A 27290-nucleotide genomic window follows, 5' to 3' on the forward strand; every position below is an offset into this window, starting at 1 on the left:
CGGCAGCAGGTTATGTTTTTTTTTAATTGACAAATTGACTTACTTGGTCTTGACCTTGTAGACAATAGCTTGCTTTTAATTAAAAAAAAACATCAGGGTTGTGCTTATACTTTCGGGATATCAAATTCTGACTGCTTTGTGTGTTGTTTGTATTATTGTTTATCTATTCGTTTGTGTAATGTATGTTTATGTAGTTATATGTTTGTGTATTGTGTGTTGCATATATATTGTGTATAAATTGTAGATAATATGTCTCCGACTTTCTATTAATACGCCATTGTTGATATACAGTAGTACCCCGACTTACGCTACCTCGACTTACGCAAATTCGGAGTTACGCGATTTAATTTTCTCGTCTATTCGTTTTTTGTTTGAACGGCGCGCAGTCAATGCCAAGCGCGTTTGTTTCTGACTCCCTCCTCCCGCATTATTATTCGTTCAGTTTACAACAGGCACAGACGTGTAGTGCGGAATCGGCGCGTATGTACATAAGTTACGATTTTGTGTTTTTTTGTGCGTTGTGCGACGACCTGAGATATTTACTATAAGTAACTATGGCATCCAAACGAAGTAGAACCGACTCTTTTGCTTTAAACAAGAAAAGAAAAACATTATCTTTGGAGTGTAAACTGAAAATTATTAAAGACTACGACGCAAAACTAAAAATTTGTGATTTAGCGAAGAAGTATGATCTACCGGAATCGAAAGTCAGATCAATTACGAAAAGTAAAGAAAAAAATCTCGAAGCTGTGAAAAACGCTCAGTCTTTGAATTCAAGCATCATTCGTAAACGGCATGGTATTATCGCTGAGATGGAAACATTGTTAAAATTATGGTGTGATAATCAAGTAAGTGTGAAAAATTGTCCTGTTGATCAGAACACGGTGTGCTTTCAAGCTAAACAAATTTTTGAGAAATTAAAAGAAGGAGCTGGGGAGATGGCTAAAGATGAAACGTTTAAAGCTAGTAACGGTTGGTTCAGCCGGTTCAAAAGTCGCTGTAATTGGCATAGCATTGCAGAAAGTGGAGAGGCGGCAAGTGCAGATAAAGAGGCTGCATCTCTCTATCCAGAGAAACTCAAAGCTATGATAGATGAAGGTGGCTATACCAGCCAAACCATATTCAACGTAGATGAAACTGGCCTGTTTTGGAAGAAGATGCCTAAAAGAACTTTTATTGCGCGTGAAGAGAAAACTTTTCCAGGTTTTAAGGCCGCCAAAGATCGATTGACAGTGATGCTTGGTGCGAATGCAGCAGGTGACATTAAATTAAAACCGCTCTTAGTTTATCGCTCAGAAAATCCAAGAGCATTGAAAAATAAATCTAAAGCTGGTTTACCCGTGATTTGGAAGTCGAATCGTAAAGCTTGCGTGACGGCCTCCCTTTTTGAAGACTGGTTTGGTCATCACTTCATACCTAAAGTCGAACGTTATTGCCAGTCTAAACAAATCCCGTTTAAAGTGATGCTATTAATCGACAACGCGCCAGGTCATCCTCCTGCTACTTTAACTAGTTTCGACCCACGTGTGAAAGTCGAGTTTTTGCCACCAAATACAACCAGCTTGCTTCAACCGATGGACCAGGGAGTTATCAAAACATTCAAAGCTTATTACACGAGACGATCGTTTGCACATCTGCATAAAGCTATGAGACAAAACAACGAATTTAAAGAATTCGGAGAATTCTCTCTGTTAAAGAATTTTGGAAACAATTCAACGTTTTAGAAGCAGTGAGAATCATTGGAGAATCTTGGGATGAAATTTCACAAAAAACTTTAACTGGCGTCTGAAAAAAACTCTGTCCATTTTTTTTCTCCACTGAGACTCAGGCGGAATCAGTGCCAGGGCCTGATGAAATTTGCATCAAAGACGTTGTCGAACTTGGTAGACAAATAAATTTAGAAGTGGATAGTGAAGATGTTCGAGAGCTGTTGGATTCACACAATGAGGAGCTTACAATTGATGAGCTCATAACAATGCGCGTACAAGAGGAAGAAATTAATAATCATGATTCTTTGGACCCAGTTCAATTAGAAGATCAAATGACAGTTGGAAACTTGACAGAAGCCCTCAGTTCGATTGAAAAAGGGTTAACAATTTTGGAAAGCATAGATTCCAATGAAGAGCGCATTTTTGTTACAAAACATGGAATAAAAAAATTACTAGGATGCACGAGGAGATATTACGGGAGAAGAAAATATCATTGACTCGTCAGACGACTTTGTTACAATTTATGAAACCTTCTACACCAAAATAACTTCGGATTGTGTTTATACACTTTATTAATTTAGTTTGTCATATTATCTAGAATTAGATTGTACTAATTATTTCCTAAATTATTGTTTTATTTAGTCTCCAGTCCCACTTAAACATACTTTGTATGTCTTTATATGCAAAATTGTACCCCGACTTACGCGGATAGCGCTCAGTCCCACCTATCGCGTAAGTCCGGGGTATTACTGTATTCTTGTTGTTGAGTTCTTTTTTTAGTATTGTCAACTGAAGCTGCTTTTCTCTTTATATCTGTTTCTTTCGTGATTATTGATGCATCTTTCCGTTGTACTCTTCGTTATCTCAGGCATGTTTCCATATCTGTGATTTGTCGAAGTCTCTGTTGTTGATGCATGTTTTATTATGCAGTTATTTGATCATTCTTGGGTGTTGTTGGATTTGGTTACGATAGAATTCATCTCAGTGTGTTGGTTGTTTTGAATGTTTTTGTGATGTTATTTCCTATTCTTTTTACTTTTTCTGATAAACCCTTTACATATGGTATTGTTGTCATCTTTGACTCCCATTTTAAAGATTTTCTGAATTGTTTGTGGTGTTTTGTTACCTTTTTTCTTCAATCTTGTGAAATTTCTTGTTTTTAAATGACAATGGTTTTTGTCAAAACCTTTGTTTACAGATTTTTTTGTCTTGAAATGTATTTTATCTTAATTATCAAAAAGCACACAGTGGATTTTTGATACTATCAAAAGCTCAGCACTAAAATTAAATTATTTATATAAAAGTAACAATAAACAGCGAAAAATGACGAAAGAAGGTAGAACAGGAAAATAAAAATATCAGTTTCCTTCCTTACAATTCACAAATAAAAATAAATCAAATCACAGTCTCATACTTCACAAATAATCCTAAATAACGTCATTAATTTAGATACAAGCTTCCTGGTTTTATTCGCTTCAGTGATAATTAAGTTATTTATAGTCTCACAATTAGCTATTTATAACTATTTGATTGGGTTTGTGTTTCATTTTCCAATTATTGAGGATCTAACAATAAATCTTCAGGTAATTGAAGTAAACCACCCACTCGTTCTATAAGATCAATAACTCTCGAAATAACAACGAATAAATTAATACATTTCGAATATTATGTCTAACCTCAAAATCTTGGCGATTACTATATAGAGAAATTGTAGGTGATGGCTGTCTAGCTATTTTTCATGAAGATTTTTAGGTTTTTAACACCTCTTTTTTCGGTAGTGGTAATGGTTCACTATGAATCGCTTAAGTCTTCTGGTCATAGTCTGCAACACTAAATTTATTTTAGGTATTACTAGGCCTAGGAACGCGTGAAGCTCTTTTTTCACTTAATATTAATTATTTTTAATGCCTACTCCGAAAAGATCCTGAAAAACGCTCTTGAGGGTGAAACAGCTGGAATAAAGGTAAATGGAGTTCCAATTAACAACATTAGATATGCGGACGACATTGTGATCTTAGCCGACAATATTGAAGATCTTCAGAGACTGGTGACCACAATAGCGTAGTATGGAAAAGAGTATGGTCTAACAATGAATGTCAAGAAGACGAAATTTATGAGAATATCGAAAACTCAAAGAAATAACGAGAATCTTCTAATAAACGGAACCAACGTCGAACAAGTGGACAAATATGCATATCTGGGAACAATGAATAACTCCACAAATGATTATACTCAGGAGATCAAAATCAGAATAGAAAAGGCTAGAGCAAATTTCAACAAAATGAGAAGAGTGCTATGTACAAGCGATTTAAAATTGGAACTAAGAGTTAGGTTGGCGAGGTGCTATGTTTTTTCGACTTTATTTTATGGAATGGAATCTTGGACCTTGAATGCGACATCAATGAAAAAACTGGAATCATTCGAGCTGTGGGTGTATAGAAGAATTCTGAAAATATCGTGGACAGAACACATCACAAACAAAGAGGTTCTGAGAAGGATGAATAAAGAAATAGAAGTTTTAAATATAATTAAAACAAGAAAATTGGAATATCTCCGACATATTACACGTGGAGAGAAATACACCTTGCTCCAACTGATTATGCAGGGAAAGATCCAAGGAAAAAGAAGCATAGGGAGGCGTAGAATGTCATGGCGGCGCAACCTGAGACAGTGGTACGGATGTACATCAAATGAACTTTTCAGAGCAGCCGTCTCAAAAGTCCGAATAGCTATGATGATTGCCGACCTCCGCCGCGGAGGTGGCACTTGAAGAAGATTCTGAAAGTGCTTCCCGATTATCACCTTCAGTTACATGTTTAGATCATTAGGTAGACTTTGGTTTGAGACATCAGAGGCTACCACATATCATTCTGAACATTTTTACTGAAAGCTTCATGTTCATAAGCCATTTGTTCAGATTTATTTATGTTGTGCCTTGTATATATTTTTATAGCAGCGGTATTTTATATAAAAATGTTTACATGCTTTTAACTTTTTTTAATTAAATTTAACGTCTGTTTTTATAGGAATGGGAGTATTATCTATGCTCACTGTAGGACAATTAATCAATTATACTGAAATGGTGGCATCCCCGTGTAAAAGTTGTCGGTGGTAGATTCTTTTCAATGTTAAGTAGCTAAGGGAAAATAAAGACACATCTTTACTAAGCGGCGTTTTAGTTTATTCTAGTTTTTTCAAAATATAAAAGTGTATTCCTACAATTACACACGAGTTGCTAACCCAGTACTCGTGCCTCATTTTATTTCACATTTACATAATAATTATACAATTATTCGATATTCCACAATATTGACCCAGCTAAATATTAAATAATATTTTATCTTTCCAGCACATATAAAAGAAATCTCAATAATTACTCTCAGCACACCACACCTGAGGTAAAATGTGCCGATAGCAAACTGAGCCTCCGATCGGATTACAAGCCATTACTGCCATTCGAATTTAAAAAAATCAGAATAGGATCGTGAAATCTGGAAAGTCTTACAGATAAAAGTATGTAGTTGATAGAAGCGCGGAGAGAACAAATTGCCTGTATTCAAGGAGATGAGGTGGAACGGACAAAGGGCGAAAGAACTAAGTGAAGTATATCAATTGTGGTATATCGGAAAACGTAATACTAGGAATGAAGTTAATATAATTGATGATATAGTAATGAAATATAACGTAGTAGAAGTTTTAAGAACGAGTGATATAATAAGTCAGTGAAATTTGTACTAGATAAATATGCGTAAATGTTGTCTATGTGTGCATCTATGTGTGTGTGTCTATGCTCCTCAAGATATTCCATCAGAGGAGAGAGTAATAATAGAAAGTGATTTTAATGAACATGTGGATCAATTAAAAAGAAGATATGAAGCAATACGTGGAGGACTAGGATTGACTAGAAAACTAGATATAATACTGGAGATGATATGCTGGAATTACCAACAATATTAGATTGGGTTATATATAATGATTAACACATTCTTTTAAAGAAAAAAATTCAACTTATCACTTACAAAACTAGACAAAATCATTTTTAAATATGACAATATTATTTCATGATACCAAAACCAGATATACGTGAATTTTAAAAGCAAAACGAAGCCAAAGTATCGGAGACAAAAAATCAAATGGACGATATTAAAAGATGAGAAAGAAAGTCTATTCAACGCAAAAATATAAAAACAATTAGCTGAAACATGAAAGGAAGGCCTAATATAATACAGATAAATTCATCATCGTATTGTTATCATCGTATTGTTGTATATTGTATATTATTTAAAATGCTGTTTTAATTTGTATAATAATACTGTGAGTCAGACTTTGTCAAAAGATTATTGTACGTCAAGAAATACTGACGTACACATTTTTTTCCAGGCTTCGTTTGATTTTATTGAGGATTCTATCGCATTTTTAACATCGTTAGACTTATAACCCCTGTAAGAGCTAACTTAGAAATAAGAACGAATATTAATAAGAAAGATAGAAAAGAACGCACCGTTCAATTGCCATCTTCACAGATAGCCAGGTTGCGCTTAAGGCACTTAATTCTGTAGAGGTCAATTATAAGCTAGTATGGGATTGTGTGGGTGCCCTAAATAAACTAGGAGACCGTAAATATGTATGTGTATACCACCTTGTCAAACGCCTTAAAAAATATGGGCCTGCAAGTAAATGAAGATAAAACTAAGATAATGGCATCAACACCCAACAATAGAGCCAGAAACATCGGCCACCAATTCACGGTTGATAATTCTACCTTTGAAGTGGTGGACAAATTCACATACTTAAACAAATGCTATTTTGGACTGAGTAGACATATGAGAAGCAGAAACTTAAGCCAAAAAACAAAAATAACCATATACAAAACCCTTATACAACCAGTGTTGACATATGGGTCGGAGACATGGACCATTTCCAAGGCAGATGAAAATCTCCTGCTTATATTTGAACGAAGGATCCTGAGAAGAATATTCGGTGGCATCTGTGAAAATGGTGTTTGGAGAAGGAGGTACAACTACGAGATATATCACAGATATAAACATATATTTGGTGGTAAAGACGTAGTATCCTTTATAGAAATAGGAAGACTAAGATGGACAGGACATCTGGTAAGATCACAGCAGAACAACCCTGATGGTGTAAATGAGGATGGTAGACAAATAGGCGCAGAAAACTGGCAACAGTTGGCAATGGATAGAACTGACTGGCGTAATAGACTTGGGAAGGTCGAGGCTCTTTTATAGGGCTGTAGCACCAATGATAATGATGACCGTCAATATGATAATGTATGCAGATTATATCACCTCCTAAAGAAAGAAACAGCAGAGCACATTTTGTGTCAGTGCGACAGCCTGACAAATGTGCGGTTCTTTACAATAGTCGAGGAAAAGCCACCAGCAAAAAGCTACATGGAAGGCTCCGTCTCAAAGCTATTAGATCTTTTAAAAAGGCTAGAGTATGAAATCTAAGATTAGAGGATTACAATAGATCTGAACAGGTCGCAGTGGAATAGGCCAAAAGCCATCTCAGCGAATCTATCTATCTAAGAACTTATGTTGTTGGTTTCCTTTGGTTTGGTGATTGTAATGATCTGCGTGTATTTCCATATCGTAATAGTTATAATTACAGACAGTTAGGAAGGCTGGCAACGTTTACTTAACAAAATATCAGCTGAAGGAGAATTACTGAGCTTAAAAATTAACACCGAAAAAACAAAGTTGAAGTACCTGGGCAGCTGTATCGATGAGAATATTAATATCGACTTAGAAATCACAGCTCGGATTGAAATAGTCAGTCAGATCAAATAAAACTAATTTTGTAAATTGCTACATGTATGTATGGGAAAGAATGAGAAGAATTGTTCTAAAGCTATTTTCTGAAGCTAAGTTATTGTGTCATTTTAAAGTAATTACTATTTTAATAGGAATAAACCACAATTGAAGGTTAAAATAAGTTTATTAACGTTTCAATTTCCACTTCGAAAATCATTCTCAAAATACAAACATTAATAAATTACACAAATTTTGTTTTTTGTTACTTGGGGAAAAATTTTTCTAATAATTTAATTTTATCTGACTCATTTATATGGACAATTCAGACATATATTATACATTTTAAAGAAGACGACTTTAAAATGATAATGCCAATCTTGCTGAGTTGCGTTCCTGGGACGACTTTATTGTATTTAAAATTGAAACGTCAATAAACTTATTTTATCCTTCAATTATGGCTTACCCTCATTAAAATAGTAATGTTGTAAAAGAAATGTTTGTAAAATTCTATTCTCACCTTCCTACATTTGGTTGATAAAAAATAAATATAAATCTCGAAGCACCAACGAACTACCGATCGCAAAATTATAGATAAGTATTGGTATAGAGAGTTGCTAATAGGATACCTAAAAGGTCATTTCTGGTAGAAATCTTTTTATTTTATGAATTAGAAACAGTATGGAAATTGAAGGAATAGAAAGGAAAAGTATTTTTGAAGGGTGTAAAATTTTTTTAATTCCTAGCTGAATGCTTTCGGCTTACAAAGCCATCCTCGAGAGCTACGGTCAAGTTTATAAAGTACCACTTTTGTACCAATGTCCGGCGCAAGTGATATGAATCAGCAGGAAGACGGCATGTCATGCTGATCGCATAGGTTTTGAATTTAGTGAGATGGGAAATTTAAATATAATTATTATTGTTTATTTTTTATTGCATAAACTATTATAGAAAAGAAAATCTTCTAGACTACATGTATTCCACACTTTTTTATGGGGTTGAAGGGCTGGACGTTTAAAGTTAGCAGCCTGAATAGACTTAGGCACTTGAAATGTGGATATATCAAAGAATTTTGCACACCTTGGACTGCCCATATCCGCAATTTGGAAATTTTACGTCTAATAAGCAGAGAACACAAAACTCGAAGATAAACGCAATCCAGGACATAGACAGTGCTCCTGGCTTCAAAACATACGAGATTGGGCAGTCTTGTGGTTAAACGATTTGCTGAGGAAGACCCAAGATAGAGGAAAATTTGGCAACATTGTTGGTGATCTTCGATATAAGGGGGCACTCGAAGAAGACACTTACGTTATAGAAAAATGATCCAAAATTCACAATTCGTTTAAAAGATGTTTGTTGTGCAACACCAGTTTAGGAGTCAACAATTTTTCACCCCATCCTTAGGTCCATATAAAAAACCAGAGAACGTTTCGTTTGTTTTTAGTATTTAATATTTTTTGTATATTTTTTTTTGTAAATTGTTGACTTCGAAACTAGTCACAGAATAAACATCTTTTAAACAAATTGTTAATTTTCGACCATCATTCTATAAACTGGGAAAATATGGACTCACACAATATGGTTTTTTAATTATGGTTCTGATCTTTCAATACTTTAGAATGTAATTTTTTATATGTTATAACAACTTACTACGGATTCACCATCGTGATAATACAATAAATTTAAGTTGATCTTGAGAAGATCTCCTTTAATTTGAAACAATAACTCTGATTAACCAGTAATTAAAAGCATAGAGTGGTTTGAAACATGAGAAGCAGAAAATTTAATTTTCACAAAAGTTTTACCGCGAAAGTTACGATATCATGAACAAAAGTTGTACAAAGAAGGTTTTATGTTTCGTATATAAAACAGAAATTCGGATTTGTAAAATAAATTTATCCAGAATATATTTAATGTTGAAAAGTTTAACTTCCAAATGGATAATTACAGAATTCGTAGATTTAAAGGAAATGTTGCGAAGAGTAAGGAATATAGTTGGTACGAGAGATATTTTTTAAATTATGAAATAGGTATAGTTTATTTTTATGAACGAGAGAGTAATTAGCATAATTTTAACTGGTACCTCCGACCACTCCATGGGCGTGCTCAAGATTAATTGAAAAATTACTTTGAATAATTGTAAAAAATAAATGAATTATTTCAGTGTTATAAAGTGTTATGTGTATGTAAACAAAAGTGAGCTCTTTTATCACACACTATATTAGAACTGACTGGCCTACATTAAAAAGGGTTTTAAAAAATTCACATTTTTTTTAATTTTTAAAAATTACAAAAGAGAAAAAGAGTTTTTAAAACCGTCTAAGTTATGTTAAATAGACGAATAAAAATATTAATATAAAACTTACAGCTACTTGTTACAAATCCAAATCAGATTCAGAAGATGAACTTTCAGAACCAAGATTTATAATAACTGGCTCGATCATTTTATCAGTAATATTGTCCAGCTTCCACATTTTTTCCTCTTCTTTACTAGTGTGATTTACTGCCTTTTCCCAGTTTTCAGGTTTTACATTATTTACGGCCTCCAAAAACAACTGTTTAACATCATGAATTTTAAAAGTGGTATTTTTTCTTGAAACTTCACTCTTTATCTGTGCCCATACCAGTTCAATCGGGTTTAATTCACAATGATATGGTGGGGATCTAAGTACTGTCATTCCACGATTTTTGGCAATTTCATCAATTTCGTATTTTTTAAATTTTTCTTTATGAAGGGCACACAACGAATAAAGTTCCTTTCTTATAGATCCGGGATGGTACGTAATATTTTTTGAACTCAGCCAATTCTGCAAGTCTTTTTTTAACCACTTGGTTGTGGGCAGTCCTTCTATAAGTCTGGAGTGATAACTTGCATTATCCATTACTATTACACAGTTCTTAGGAAGAAGATCTATCATTTGTTCGAACCATTCTTGAAAGACATCAGCGTTCATGTCTTCATGGTAGTCACCGGTACGAGTTGATTCAAAAGTTAATAAACCACCTTCAACAAAACCGTCTGAACTGCCAATGTGTACTATTATCAGCCTGCGTCCCTTTCCTGATGGTGGGTTTAAACCAGTAGATAAGTTATTTACAAAAGCGTGCCTTTGACTTGTAACAGTTTCATCCTGCCAACATTTATTTGGTGTATGACCCTCGTTGATCCATGTTTCATCAAGATAAAATATTTTTCTTTTTTGGTTTCTCATTTCCTTTATGGTTCTTAGAAAATGTCTTCTCCATATGACAATATCGCTTCTTTCTAATAAAATAGACTTTCTGGGATTCTTTTTCCAGCGGAAGCCTATTTCTTTTAAAAGTTTCTATAACGTACTTCGACTCATTTTTGGGTAATCCTTATCATCTCGAACTGAGACAAGAACTTTATCCAATGTTGGAAATTCTTTAAAATGATATTCTATTTGAAATTTTGGTTTCCCTGGAGCATTACGTGGCATTTGAAAACTACCACATTTCTCTTCTTTAATAACTCTGTAAATCGTAGATTTCCCAACACCAAGTGTACTGCTAACTAACTCAACGGTCTCATCAACACTTTCACATAAACGTTTGTCTGTAAATGATTTAAAACAATTAAATATTAATGTTTTTTCATTAACTGTTAAAGGACCAATTTTTCGGCGTTTACACGGCACTTCCAAATTTTCCATAACACTAGTATACACAATAAACTGCATCTTGCAACTGAAGTACCTACTTTTAGTGAACTGTTAAGAATTTTGAATACGCCACTTGGACCTTCCTACAAAATGGAAAATCCCACTATCACATTTTCTGTGGAATAAGTTTAGAAGGTAATTATCTAGTCATTTACTGTCGTAGATTCCTGGAATTAAAGAATTAAATGTTTGATTGTTGAAACCCTTACTTCGTGGAATGCACTCATTTCAGATAAAATAAAACGTTTTATTTTATCTAAAGAATTAAACTTTATTTTGCAAATAGGCAAAGAATTAAACTTTATTTTGCAAATAGATAAAATAAAACGTTTTATTTTATCTAAAGAATTAAACTTTATTTTGCAAATAGGTAGGTACTTATTAAACTTTTATTGGTTATATATAACCAATAAAATAAACATCTTACATTTCTTGCAAATTCATTAGTACCTGTTAACCTCCATCACTCCGACACTGGCAACCTTATTTAGGGATTAGTAACCCTCACAACTATTGTATTCTATTCTGCTCCAACCTTTATACCTGGTGGTCATACTCAATTTAAAATTGTTTTCCTATATACTTCTGTAAACTTGTTGACAAATATCTGTTTTTCAGTGAGTCACCCGTATCAACAGTTTAGGGATTTGCATACATAATTTATTGTTTTATTACTCTCTCATACATAAAAATACACTATAGTTAATTGTCCTCAAACGCAAATTTAGCATCGGATTTCAAAATTTCAAATTGAAGCAAATAGGGTAAGGTCGCCTATATTGGACCGGCTCCTAAATTGGGCCTTTGCAGATTTGAGCGAACCGACAACAAGTGGTGTTATCCGTTAATACCAACTAGAACTACATCCCGAAACGTGTTATAGTTTCAACACGTGTGTAGCTGTAAACAACGGTTGAGAAAATATTGGTGTTTTCGTGACTAATTAACTTCCGATACAAAGATACTACTATTTACCGTTCAAGTAAGTAATCATAACATTTATAATATATTTATTTCTCAAGATTCATTAAAGGGGTTATAGTTTAGGGATTATTTTGGAATTCAATTGGCAAAACCCGATGGGGGTGAACTTTGATATTGTTTAGCTTTAAAACAAGGTTTCCTAAATTGGACCAGCAATTGACTTCGACCAGACAGATTGTAAATTCGACCGGTACAATTTAGGCAACCGTATTGTAAATTAAACCAGTCCCATTTAGTTCTTGAAAGATTCATTTTTTATTTCAGAACGTCATCACGTGGTAAATACGGCAAGTGGAGCACAGAAGATTTAAGCAGTGCTATTTCCACTTTTCGTAATGGTTCTTATGGACTTAATGACTGTGCAAGGTTTTTTAAAGTACCTAAAGCTATACTAAAAGGACATCTCAAACGGGCAAATAATGTAAATAAAAAAATAGGTAGGTTTACTTTATTTAATGAATAAGTTGAACCAAAATTGGCTAAGCATATTTTGATTTTCGAAGAGCGAATGTTCGCATTTGAATTGGCAACAAGAAACAATTTAAAACACAATTTCAACACAGATAAACATGATTACGAGTTACACAGATTATGGGTTCATGTCAAGACATAAAGAAATCTCGTTACGGCAGCCGGAGAAAATATCATTTGCATGGGCTGCAGGATTTAGCAAAGCACGAGTGAATAAATTCTATAAACTTTTACAAAGAATTTGTGAAGAGGAAAAATTGACCGCCATACGCATATTCAATGTTGAAGAGACAGGATTCTCGACCGTATAACGGCAATGTCAGAAAATATTAGCCAAGAAGAGGAAACATCAAATTGGGAGCATTTCTAGTGGAGAGAGGGGGGTAAATACTACTGTGGTTTGTTGTGGTTGTGCAGCAGGACAGTTTGTACTACCCATGATAATTTTTAAGAGGATACATTTTGAAGAGGAACTTTCATTAGGTGCTCCGCCTGGCAGCATTATCATTACTAGTGATACTGGATATATCAGTAGCGATCTTTTTGTGAAATTCATTGAAACAGTTAAGCCAAACCCTGTGGCCCGTGTTTTGTTATCGTTGGACGGCCACAGCACCAACAGTAAAAACGTAAAAGCTCTACAAGGATATTAGGTTATTACAGTTACCAAGTCACACCACACACAGACTTCAACCGTTGGATGTTGGATTCTTCTTCTTCTTCTTCAAGTGTCATCTCCGCGGCAGAGGTCGGCAATCATCATAGCTATTCGGACTTTTGAGACGGCTGCTCTGAAAGTTAATTTGATGTACATCCGTACCACTCTCTCAGGTTGCGCAGCCATGACATTCTACGCCTTCCTATGCTTCTCTTTCCTTGGATCTTTCCCTGCATAATCAGTTGGAGCAAGGTGTATTTATCTCCACGTGTAATATGTCCGAGATATTCCAATTTTCTTGTTTAATTGTATTTAAAATTTCTATTTCTTTATTCATAGTTCTCAGAACCTCTTTGTTTTTGACGTGTTTTGTCCACGATATTTTCAGAATTCTTCTATACACCCACAGCTCGAATGATTCCAGTTTTGTCATAGATGTCGCATTCAAGGTCCAAGATTCCATTCCATAAAATCAAGTCGAAAAAACATAGCACCTCACCAAACTAACTTTTAGTTCCAATTTTAAATCCCTTGTACATAGCACCTTTGTCATTTTGTTGAAATTTGCTTTAGCCTTTTCTATTCTGATTTTGATCTCCTGAATGTAATCATTTGTGGAGTTAATCATTGTTCCCAGATATGCATAATTGTCCACTTGTTCGACGTTGGTTCCGTTTATTAGAAGATTCTCGTTATTTCTTTGAGTTTTCGATATTTTCATAAATTTCCTCTTCTTGACATTCATTGTTAGACCTTACTCTTTTCCATACTCTGCTATTCTGGTCACCAGTCTCTAAAGATCTTCAATATTTTCGGCTAAGATCACAGTGTCGTCCGCATATCTAATGTTGATAATGGGAACTCCATTTGCCTTTATTCCAGCTGTTTCACCCTCAAGAGCATTTTTCAGGATGTCTTCGGAGTAGGCATTAAAAGTAATGGGCGACAATACGCATCCCTGTCTCACTCCACAACTAATTTCAATTTCTTCTGATAGCTGTTCGTTAACAGGTACTTTGAATTTTTCAGAGCCTTTCAAAATGTTTGTGGATAATGCATTCAAAAATGGTTGCGGAATAACGTGGGTCGCACTGTATCAATGTTTCAGGTTTTCAGGATAATTGGAGATGTTTATGGGCTTGCTGCAACAGTGAGAAATGCACAGAACGTTTTTCTTAAAAAGTGCAAATTTCTCTAATTCTTCCCCTAATTCTTTTTAACACAAAATAAAATTGAGGAGGTGGCTAGAATAAGGGCCTATAGGTCTATTTGCCCTTCGTCCGGAAAACTCAGAATTGAACCCTTTATGTTGTTCTCTGTCATTCTACCAATTTTTTCTAGGACATTACGGTTTTTTACGTTGGTACAACACTTTTTTTAGTGTTGGCACAACTGAGAAAGATTTGTGCCTCTAAATCAATTCTGTCTTGGTGAATTTCTGACAATGTGTTTGAGGTTATGTTCTATTTCAAATTGTAAGTTTAAGTGTATTTTAAAGCAATGGCTAGTCGTAGAGCTATTTAAGATAACGCGGTGTCAAAAGGTGCCAAAAAGAACATTGTTCAGAAAGACCATTGGAAAGAAAAAGTGGCAAAATCTAACAGACAGAGTGGACAGGAGTATGTGTCAAAATTTACGGGAAAAGTGTACAAAGTAAGTTATTTTCTATTGTCCGTAAGTTTTGTGGAGAAAAATGTTTTGCAAAAATAACTTCGCAACATCAGAAGCGTTTATTTGACTCTTTTTATGATAATGGTTCAAAAAAAGAACAAGACACTCTTCTAGCTGGTTTTATGACAGAAAGATAGAAAATCCCAAAATTAGCAGACATTATCACTGGAAATACAAGCTTAAAACTTCTGGTTGTAATGTGCCCGATTGCTGTTCCTTTTTTGTTGACTTATATCAAGTAGGAGTGGAGTGTGTAAAAATATTACAGAAAAAAATTGTTGGAGAAAACTTGATCCACTTGATGAAAAACGTGGAAAACACGGAAAGTAAAGAAAAATTTCATATGATGTTTATTCTATGGCTTTAAAACATTTAAAAACGATTCTTCATAAACCAAGTCATTACACATCTGGAAAAACAAACAGATTGTACTTCGACAACCCAGGCCTAACGATTTAGGACATTTTTGAGCAGATTTAAAAGTTGTTTAAAGACACTACTGGGAATAATTTTACCATGAAATACAAGACCTATTTCAAGTTTTTCAGAGAAACTAATTTTACGTTCAAAAAACCGAAGACTGGCATAATTATGTGATTATTGTTGTGAGTGTGAAATCAAACTAGAAAAGAACCGGAATGATGAATGCCGTATTGATTACAAGTCTCAATAAAAAGACTCTCAATAAAAAAGAGGCATATTCAAAGCTAAAAAATGATTACTTGAGAAGCCCAGCATAACAAACCAGTTCTATAAAAGACTTTTATGGATGTACGTATTCAATATACCTATGCATAATGATGGATCATCATACGTATATTCCTTCATAGATTCTCAATGTAAAAAGGTAACAAGTAGTGTTGCTTCATCCATCTTTGACTGTATTCACAATAAATTAGCAGATTATCCTAATACCAAGCATATTGTTCTTCTATCAGATACAGCTGGAGGCCAAAATAAAAATCAGACTTTGTTACGGTTTTGTTCTTGGATATCAAAACTATACAGAGTCGAAGTGACATATATTTATCCTGTTTGTGGACACTCCTTTATTCAGCGCTACAGAAATTTTGGGGTTATAAGACAGGTTTTTTTTAAGAAGCCTGTGAATAAAGATTGTGAGTTTAAAATACAACAGTATCGCGTGCTGAAGTATAAACCTTGTGGGACACTGGCTGCTTTTAAAACCTACTTTGAAATGTATACCCCTTTTAAATATGTCACTTGACCTTACTCTTACAAATTTGCCCCGAGTTTCTAATAATCAGTCTAAAATAAAAGACGCGAGAGACTTGTTTCAGTACTTAAGAGAAGAAAGTAGAAACTTCTACAAACTTTTATTTCCAGAAAGCACACCGGCTGAAAAGAACAATCAAGACCCGTTTGCACGGGTAGAGTAATGATGCAAGTACTTGGTAGAGTAGAGTAACTCTACCCGTTCAGCGCAGTAGAGTAGCAAGTAGAGTGCATAGTACGTGGTAGAGTAGAGTGACTAGCAACATGTGGCAAAGTAACTCTACTCTACTACCACCACCACCGCCAAAATATCCACTCGCCTGCGCACTCTACCCATGGAACGCGGTCAATTCTGGTAGAGTAGAGTAGGTAGGAGAGTGCATAGGGACGCTGTCGTTCCGTCTGGAGTTGTGTTTTGTGTAAATAGTGAAAATGAAGTTCACCGAAGATGAACTTCATTTCACTTTCCCTTTAAAACTTGTAGAGATGTATGGCGAATATCAGTGTTTATGGAATTTAGGTAGTGTACACTACAGAAATAAAAGTATGAGGCAAGCTGCGGAGGATGAAATCGTCGAAAGAATGACAAAAGGGGGCTTTGGAGGAAACGAGCTCAAGCAAAAAATTAAGAATATAAGGTGCACTTATAATCAATGAGTGTTTAAAAATACAAAAATCAAAAAAATGAAAAGAAAAAGAAATGGTTCACTCCTATGGAAGCAATCATGAAAGGTGCAAAAAGAAACAAGAAAACTGAAGGCTCACGGGCAAGTTACAGGTTTTTATTACTTGTTAATAAAAAAAACATTAAGAAATAAAAAATGTATTCTTATCAAGATAAAAGAGCTGAGGCCCCGTGTGTATTCCTTCTTTTAAGCCACTATCACATCCACTCTTTTCTTTGTTACAAAGCGACCTCAGTTACAAATGCATTTGCAACAGTAACTAAACAATTTTAAATCAATTTTCTTTTTCTTGAATTCATTTTGTACTAAACAAACACCTACAAACACCAAACTACACTAGCATAAGTACTATACTTGTAACTCTCCTCGTGTGAACGGTATCAAGCCATTTTTGGTAGAGTAGCGAGTAGAGTCTACTCTACTCGCTACTCTACTCTTCTCACAACTCTACTCGTGTAAACAAGTCTTAAGAGTAGTGGTGATGACTCAGATGGTGAGGAAATTTAGCATAAAATTATATTAAATATAATGTAGTGTAAACAAAATAAAAGTTTTCTTGTTGTACAAAGACCTTGATTATTATTTTAAACCTTTGTATACTATCATATATAACTGTAGTATACTATACAACAGTAAAAAGTTATAGGCCTTTCTTCTGCAGAAGACGTTTTAATCTGCCAACTGTGTTCTTCAGAAGAAGGGCTTATGTAAACTTGTTTTAATACTCTTCATTTAAAAAGAAAAAAAAGGACATATTTTATAAAGGTGTTCCCTATTATTTTATCAATAAATCGTAAATTCTTAAAACTAAAACACTTAAATGCAAGTGTTGGTTCGCCTTAAGCATGGATGTTAAATCTTTGAATGCTTGTTTCTCAAAATACACTTTCAGCAGATAGGCCCTTCTTCTAGCTACCGCCTCAGTTATATAATTACATTTAAAGATATGTTTCAAAATTAATTACTCAAATTTTATATTGTTAATTCATGTTTTCTCAATATTTTATTTTTATGTATAAATACTACTTCAAAAAGACAGCGAAAACGCACATTGCTAAAGAAAATAAATGGTTATTTTAAAAACTTATTAAATTACACTATAATATAAAATAAAACTATAATTTGGCAAAAGATTTTATTTTTTCTTAATTTTTTAAACCTAGAGATTTTATTTATATTTGATTTAAATTAGTAACCATAAATATACCAATGATTTAATATTCTAGTTACCTAAATAGAACCCGCGTTCATCACATGCTCTCCAAAATTCATTTCCCCATTGTACGCCAATCAACCACCACCCAGAGATCCCACAGTGTCGGGAGAGTAAGCACAGCGGACCAGGTGATCAGCTGCGACGCGAGAGAGAGCGCTTCGAGTTGAGATTCTGAGCGTTTTTAGAGCGCGTCTCAGCAACTCCCGCTTGCTTCCGGGGATTCCGCACTGAATACTGACCTAGTGCCGATGTATTCTATTCCATCCTCATCTCGACGGTCGATATCAGGCCGGCGCGGGCCGTCTGCATTGGCCCAACGCTCTTGCTGGAAAGGCCATGCGGCATGTCCCAACGTCAAGGTCATTATCACTTTTCCTCTTTAACTCGCTTCCGACGCGTGCTGATGCTGAATTTGGACCACGAGGAACAGGAAGTGATTTTTCATAGGCCAGAGACTTTCACCGACCTAATCGGGGCCGGCAGGAATTTCCCTATATTTAGAACATACTAATAAAATACCGATCGAGATCCGCAGCATATTAACTAAAAATGACGCTATTTCAAACTCTCTTGCGAACTTTCGGGTAGAGAAGATAAGGTAGAGGCAAATAATTTTTACAACAATTTTCATTGCACATATTTATTATACGGTCCAAATTGCACTATCGAAATGATATTTCAGTGTTATTTTTGTTAGACTTACGTAATAGAAATACAAGTATACGTAGCTCAGCTAATTGGTTAAAAGAGAAAATAGAAAAGGCACCATACATCAAAAAACATAAAATACCTAAACTTAAAAATAAACTTAAAAAATTAACTACATAACAAACAATCGGAGTATAATAAACATCAAAATTAAAATGGGGGTACGGCAAGGTTGCATTCTCTCTCCATTACTATTTAATTTGTACAGTAAAAGTCGCATAAAAAAAGACATTACTTGCTTTGAAAAAGTAGGGATGGAAAAGTAGGGGTGTGAATGACCTGCTGCATTGTCAATAATTAACCCTTTATAGGTTACTGGTCGATATTTCAACCAGTCTAAAATAACAAGTTTCACAAAGAGACACTGGTTTAAAATTGCGCCAGTTGCTTAATGTGCATGGTTCTAGTCCGTTACTGGTGTAATATGAAACTAGTTCCTGAATTGGCGCGAGATGCCGACTAACCGGTTGAAATTTCAACCAGTGTGCATAACAAACAACATAGTATCCACACGTGTTTAATGTTTGTTCCTTCAAAAGTCTTTTTGTGTATGAACCTATTAATTGTTTTCAATAATAAATATATGGGTAAGTTAGAGAAAATATCATAGATTTTTCTGGTCTAATTATGTTGTTCATATGTTTTTGCGTTCATAAGATAATATTTACAATTTTTATTGTGTAACCTCCAAATTCAGTTCATTGAAAATAAATTGATGTTATTTTACCCAGTTTATGGATGTTAGCGAGAGTGTGTGTTGACTGTATTGTTTGAGTGGGTGCGCTTGTATTTGAATTGTCTACACCAGTTCGGAACCGTAAAACAGACAACCTTTTTTTAATTTCAGTATGGCATCTAAAAGAAAACTGAATTTAGAAGAATTGTTTAGATTTGAACCAGACGATATGTTCAAGTTTTTGGATGGTATCTGCGTAGATAAGGCGATTGACACTGATATGGGAGTAGATTCAGATGCTGAAGATTCCCACTTTTCGACTATCTTTAGCATCTACATCGGGGAGAGGAAAACGAAGTTATAAATAAATGCATGATAATGACTTCGATTTCGACAGCGATGATTCAGTGCATGACCCCGACTTTATGCCACCAGATCTATCTGTATCTTCTGATGAGGAAACTTCAGATCCTGTTGTCACACCACTTCAGTCTACTCAATTGGATGAATATCACTGGACGAAGGAGCCGATCTTATCTTATATCTTCGAAGCGGTAACATTTGCCGAACTTACGGGTTCGAATATAGCAAGCCAGTCTCCACTTGATGTTTTTTTGGAAATATTTGGAGAGGAACTTTTGCTCCTAATGGATGAGTATAATCGATATGGTCAGCAAAATTGCTAAACGTTGGATTTGTCTAGATTGGAGCTAGAAGCATTTATTGGTATGCTAATTATTATGGGCTTTAACCACTTGCCAAGTTTACGTTTGTATTGATCGACGGATCCAAATGGTGCGAATATCGATCAAATGGACAGACTATGTGGCTAGGATGGCCACCGATAGATAGAAAAAAACAACTTAGTGGAAAAATGAAGACTTGGACCTTCCCTAATTCGATGTTATGATTATATCTGAAAAGTAGCTGGGAAAAATTATAGAGGTCCGGAATAGAGATGGTGAGAGTTGTAGAAACCGTATATCCACATATGGACGAAAAATGCTTCTTCTTCTTGTAGTTCCTTCTCCCATTAGATATTGGCTATCATCACAGCTATCCGTGCCTTATTGGCGGCTGCTCTGAAAAGATCTACTGAGCTGCAACTATACCTCTCTCTTAGATTTGTTAGCCAGGAAATTCTTCGTCTTCCTATGGATCTTTTACCCTTGATTTTATCTTGCATTATGAAAAATGCTGAATAGAGGTAAATTCTATTCAAAATTTAGCAAAGTTTAATGCAGGTGTATATGAGAAATATTATTAAAATTGTATGGAAACTTAGTTTCATGGTAAATTTATAAAATAAACTATCGATCAACATACATAATCGATCAACTTCATCAACTAATTTACTGAATTGTCGTAATACATAACCTATAACGACATATGTATTCTGAGTAATTGCAATTGACATAAAATGTATGGCAATGTGTTTGTTTGTGCTTGGTAAACATTTTAAAAGGCAACTAAACGAAATATTACGTCGATATAAAGGTTTTCCCTGTAATTTATAACAAATTAATGTAACTTCCTCCCTTCGCTCCCCACAATTTGTTATGTAGGACTTGTCTTAATGGCTTGAGCTAATTTCAGTCAGACAGGAGCAATCAATTTAACATGATTAAAAGAAAAATAATTGTCGCTGCTCTCCTCGTCTTTCCTCGTTATTATGAAAATAATTAATCTAGACTAAGGAAAGCGTGACAGTTTTCTAATAGTTTAGCGAGCAAAATTTGTGTCGCAAAAAATTATGTTAAAATAGAAAGGAAAATAGTGCACATGATGATTAATTTTCACAAAATATGTACACTATTTCAAGAGATTAATGCAATGATAGCAATTATAGTGAAATTATTTGTAATAATTTAAGTCGAAATTATTCTACTTCTTTTAAATCGTCTTAGGACATCCCAAGTTCTTGCTTTGCGTACCCATTCTTTCTGCAGGTAATTAAGTGTTTTTCTGCGTACCCAATTTTTTTTGGGCCTCCCTATCTCTTTTCATTTGTCTTAGTATCTTGAATAGAGTTGTCAGCAGCTTCTTTTTTTTATTATTGCTGACTTGATTTAGGTTATTTTTAACTTAAAAATGTGTATTATCATCGTCATAAGTGGCTCGACAATCCGTTGTGGATTTTGGCCTGCTCACAAAGAAGTAGCCACTCCTGTTGATTCGTGGAAACTTCCCTCCATCTTATGACCCTTAGAATCTGTAGGTCTTCTTTCACATCATCAATCCATCTCCTTCGTGGTCGTCCTCTACTTCTCGTGACCTTTGGTTTTGAAAATGTTAATCTCTTCGTGTATTCGTGATCTGACTTCCTATCAATATTTCCAGCCCATCTAAGTCTCTGCACTTGAAGCGAATTTTTCGTTAAAGTGCAGAGTTAACGAAGAAGTCTTTCATCATTTTGAGATAAGGTCCACGTTTCAGGCCCATATATCAAAACCAGTCTTATTAAGGTCTTGTATATATTGAGCTTTACTGCACGTTTTATATTTTTATTTTTTAAATCTTTCCGGAGACCGTGGACAGTTCTGTTTGCTATTGCTATGCGTATTTTTATTTCGTCGCTTGTCGTGTTTGTTACGTTTACTAGCGATCCAAGATATGTAAATTCTTTGACTTGCTCAAAGGTATGGTTGTTAATTGGAATTCTCTGTTGGATACTTTGAGGGTTTTTAGAAACCTACATATATTTGGTTTTTTCCTCGTTTACCACAAGTCCTAATTGTAATGCTGCGTCCACAAGCCTTGTAAAACACTGCAGCATGTCTCTCATACTTCTGCCTACTATAACTATATCGTCAGCGAATGCGAGAATTTGCATCGATCTATTAAAAATAGTTCCATTCATTCTACTATTTAATTGTCTGATTGGTCCAAGAAAATATTAAAGAGAATACCCACCAGCACGTCCCCTTGTCTTAGACCAGTATTAATGTCAAGAACGTAGAGTTTTTTCTTCAATTCTAACGCATGAGCTTACGTTTTGCATTGTTAGTTGGGTCAACTTAACTAACTTAGGTGGGATCCCAAAGTCTACCATTGTATTATTTAATGCAGTTCTTTTCACACTGTCATAGGCTGCTATATATATGTTATATTCTAGTGAGTTTTCTAGAATCTACACATGTGCTTGAGTTTGAGGTGTAGTTGACTTTCCAGCAGTAAATCCGCATTGATATTGACCATTATTCTTTGTAAAATGTTTAGGTCTTTTAAATAATACATTGCTGAAGATTTTATACGCAGATGCTAACAGAGTAATGCCTTTATAGTTCTTACAGTCCAGTTGATCACCCTTTTTATGCAACCGACATATTATTCCATTTAGCCACTCTTGTGGTACCAATTCATTTTGCCATATAAATATTATTAGTTTATGGATTGCTGCAAACAGTTGATCACCTTGAAGATAACTCAATATGGAACACTCGATGCTGCTATAAAAGACAGAAACATACAGGGTAGAAAAGCCATATCCATGATGAACGGCATTCTGTGGGACCAAACAATATCTAAAGCGAACAAACAACTCATATACAACACCATACTTAAAAGTGTAATCACATATAGCAGTAAAGTTTGGCCAATGAAACAAAGAACAGAGAAACTGTTACTAGCAACAGAAATTGACTTCTGGAGAAGAGCAGCAGGCAAATCAAGAAGAGATCGGATACCAAATGGGAGAATACGAGAAATGATGGGAGTCAAGCATACAAAAGTTAATGACATAAAAACAAAACAGTTAATATGGTACGGTCATGTACAGAGATTGCCAGATGACAGGATTCCGAAACAGATTTTGACGTGGACACCACAAGGAAGAAGAAAAAGAGGAAGGTCGAGAAGAAGCTGGAGAGAGGGAATTGAAAAAGAACTAGAGGAAAGAGAAATCCCTCCAGGCCTATGGTTAAATAGAGAAGAATGGTGGTTAGGAGTAGGAAGGCGTCGGAGAACGCTGTGAACCGATAGTAGTAGTAGTTGATCACCACCTTTTTTATACATTTCCGAACAGATTTCATCGATTCCTGGGGCTTTATTGTCTTTAAATTTTTTACTTTTTCTCTTGTTGGGTCTTCACTGTGTAGTTGACGTTGTAGAGTTTGTTGATTGTCTATGTTGTAACCTGCTTTAATATCGTTTATATTTAGATGTGCGCTAAAATGTTGTGCCCATCTGTTAAGAACTGAGTTTTTATCATGTATTTCACCGTTAGTGTCTTTACAAATTTTTAATCGTGGTTTAAATTGTCGACGGCTATTATTGAAGGATTTGTAGTATTTCCTCGTTTCATTTTTATCGAATAAACTTTGTATCTCATTGAGAGTATTCTGTTCGTATTCCCTCTTCTTACGTCGATGAATACGTTTTCCCTCTCTTCCAAGACGTCTATACTCTTCTTTTTTTCTCCGTGTACTACCTGCGTCGATGATTTTTTTGGCAGTTGGAATTGGCAACCCTGCTAATTATGGCGGGAAGTATTGACCTCCTGATGAAGATACAGAAAGCGCGTTAGTTTAAATTCTACTGAGTGTATGAATAGCCCTAATGTGTTTTATTATATTTGTGGGTGTTTTTTGATTGCAAAACAGAGACAACATATTACCAAATTCGGAGAAAATATGCTATTTTTATATTTTTTTGTAAAACTTGGTCATCAAGACAAGGCATGGGCCCCTCGTACCATTTTAAACTTGTGTCGAGGCATTGTGACTATGGTTACTCGATAAAAAGAAAGTTATGTCCTTTGGAATACCGATGGTCTGGAGGGAGCCATCAAATCATGTGGATGATTTTTACTTTTGTCTGACATATATGTGACTACTCAGTTAAGAACAAGAAATCTATTGTTTATCCTAACTTACTTTCTGCAATTAGACCAGTAGATCATAGCGACAATATATCTGTTCTTGCCTCTCCTACTGTTCTAAAAGATTTTAATGATGACTGTGACTGAAACTGTGAAAGTAGTGACAATAACAACAGTGTATGTGATGAGGCATATGAACTTGATGAAAATCGCTCACCTAAACTTTTTACTCAAGAAGAATTTATTGATTTAGTTAGAGATTTAAATCTTCCAAAGGATGCTGCAAAAGTTTTTTTTATCCAGATTGAAATAAAAAATCTCCTTGCGACGAGAGAAGCATCACTTTGTATCGTTATCGTAAACGAGAACTTGATCCTTACTTTCAAGAAAGAGACGCAATGGTTTTCTGTAATATAATAACATTCAATCATGTGTCATTCAATAAATTTTTGAAAAATATTGAACACGTGTTTTTCAGTTTTTCGATCCGATGTTAATTTGGCGAAATACTCAACCGTCTCGCTTCTTTTGGTACACCGGGTATATTTAAAATCTAAAGAGTTTTTGCTACTGGTACAATAGGCGAAAACAGAACAAATCATTGTCCACTTGAAAATAGTAAAGGTGGAGGTGTATAGAATGCAGTTTTTGATAGAGAATAAAAAAATTTCATTAGTACGATCGAATGATAATTCTTTATTAAAGGTTTGCAGTAATGTCTTCAAAGTCTGGCCTCTAGGTTCTGTGAAGAGTTATAACAAAAAGGAAAAGTAAATATACAAATTGTACAGCTTAATATTATCGGACAATATAATCGTAATGTGATTGGCGTTGACTTATACGATAACGGCATTGCAAATTATAGGTCAAGAGTTTTGGAAAAAAAAAATGGTGGTGTCCAATATTTGTGAATTCTTTGAACATTGCTTAATGCCTGATGGAATATTTCCAACATAAAATTACTTTGTTCCCTTTTATTTTACAAAACTGTGACAAAATAACTATACGTTACGTCACGCCCCCCTTTGGATTTCAAACCTTTGTACATTAACGAACGAAATGACATAAGACATTTTCAAGACACTCTCGCGCTACTGTACAAAAAATACACACTCACTCGATAACTCTATAGCTAAAAACCTATCTGTCAAGATTTTTCTTAAGCGTTTTAGTTTAAGATTAATAATTATAGTGGTGAATTAACTCATTAAACAGATATTACAACTTACTAGCAGCGCAATCGAAGGAAAATTATTGTAAATTGGTAGATTTATAAGTGTTGTGATGTTTGAAAGAATAAAATCTCAAGAAAACCAAGTTGTATTTTAATAATACGACACCTCGAGCCTGGAAGACGTTTTGCTAGGACTACGTTCCCAATCAACGTCCAAAGTTAATTGCTGGAAAATTTATCACGAAGTCAACAAATCTTGAATGTCGCAATTTGATTTTATATCATATATTGCCTACCATCTGAAAAAAAAACGGTTGCGCGAAATATTCCGTGAGTGCTGGAAGAGGTTCAATTTGATAATTTCGTCCATGCACCTGCAAATCTATTGTTACGTAAAAATATGAGTCATATTAAAAACCTGTAAACATCTTGTTTATTCACTTATATGTTTTAGATTTTACGAGACCCTTCGATTAGCTGGCAGAAATTTACCTGAGACGGAACTTTCCAGAAACCGGTCGGACGATGACCCCGATTTACCTTCTAGTATAAATCAGAGGGATTCTCCTGAATTCTAGGCCAGTTGTATTTTTATATATAATAACGGAGCTTTTATTAAAGGAGTTAGTTAATATCTGAAGACCCGCGCCAGCGATTTTAATTGTAGCGTTCGTATAAAATAAATTATGTATTATTAGTGGTTAAATAAACTTATATAAATTATCGTGCTTTTTAATAAATTAAAATAAGAACAATATAATAAATTAATAAAGACATTATAAATTAAATAAAGACATAGCAGTTAAATAAATCCACAACACTATTAAAAGCTAGAAGGCGATGCAGAGTTTGTCACAAACATACAATTCACATGTGCGTTAAATCTAATGTTCATCTACGTGTATCTTGCTTCAAAGAATTTCATGAACTGTAGTTATTTAAAATTATGTATTTTGCCAGTGGTAGCATTTTTGCACGTAAAAAATCAATATCTATCAAAATCGATAGACTTCCACAATGTTTATGTGATATTAGTTAACAATAATAATCTACTTAAACCTTCATAAAATGAATTAAGAAAAAAATTAATGGTATTTTAATAATTTTGTTTTAATTACATTAATTTATTGCCAAAAACACGTTTATGAAAATATTTTTTTCATTATTAGAGTTACCGATTAAATATGGGCTAAAATGACGACTGGAACAATTATACTATAGAGATCTATGATCTATGATGTTTATAAAATATACACTAAAATTATTATTAATAGGGTAAAGGGAGGAGAGATGGACCAGGAGGATAGTCGGTCCGCTAGGTATACCTGACAAGATTGGCAAAAGGACAAGTTTATCCTACTCTGTTGTATCGTTTCGTTTAACGTTAGTTCCATGGACGTATAAAATACGTCCATGGTTAGTTCCTTAAGAGACGCCAGTTGTAACGCATCGATCGGTGCGTACTTGTAGGAGTGTTATTTACGATAATTGAAACTGCCACGTGTGATAATTTTATTTGAGTTTTTTAAATTCCATTTTTTGTAAAAACAGGGGAGTTTATTATTGAACTATGTTTAAAATGTGTATTTTAAAGTGCAGTGTAGTAAGTAAGAACTACTCCTGTAGTCTGCTTATTTTAAACAATACGGGCTGGTCCATCTGTCCTTCTATTTGAGGATAGATAGACCACTTACGAGGAGGAGAGTTGGACCAGTATGTTTTGTTTTAGGATTATGCCCAATGAATATATTCGCAAACAAAATACACCTAAGAGAGGTAACTTGATCTCTAGGGAGCTAAGTGATGCCGTAGATGATGTAAA

The 27290-nt window shown here is 34.4% G+C and overlaps 1 protein-coding gene across 6 annotated transcripts in view; it reads right to left on the minus strand.

The window, feature by feature from the left end:
• LOC140439223 (band 3 anion transport protein-like) overlaps positions 1–27290 on the minus strand; it is a 453371-nt gene that overhangs the window by 257148 nt on the left and 168933 nt on the right. The window contains exon 1 of one of the 6 annotated variants that reach the window (XM_072529004.1): positions 18106–18305. The exons of the other annotated variants lie outside the window; for them this stretch is intronic. The gene's annotated coding sequence lies outside the window, so the exon portion shown is untranslated. Of the gene's footprint in view, positions 1–18105; positions 18306–27290 lie in introns of those variants that run through there. 6 annotated transcript variants of the gene reach the window in all.

Source organism: Diabrotica undecimpunctata, chromosome 4 (genome assembly GCF_040954645.1).
Source record: "Diabrotica undecimpunctata isolate CICGRU chromosome 4, icDiaUnde3, whole genome shotgun sequence".
Taxonomy (NCBI): Eukaryota; Metazoa; Arthropoda; class Insecta; order Coleoptera; family Chrysomelidae; genus Diabrotica; species Diabrotica undecimpunctata.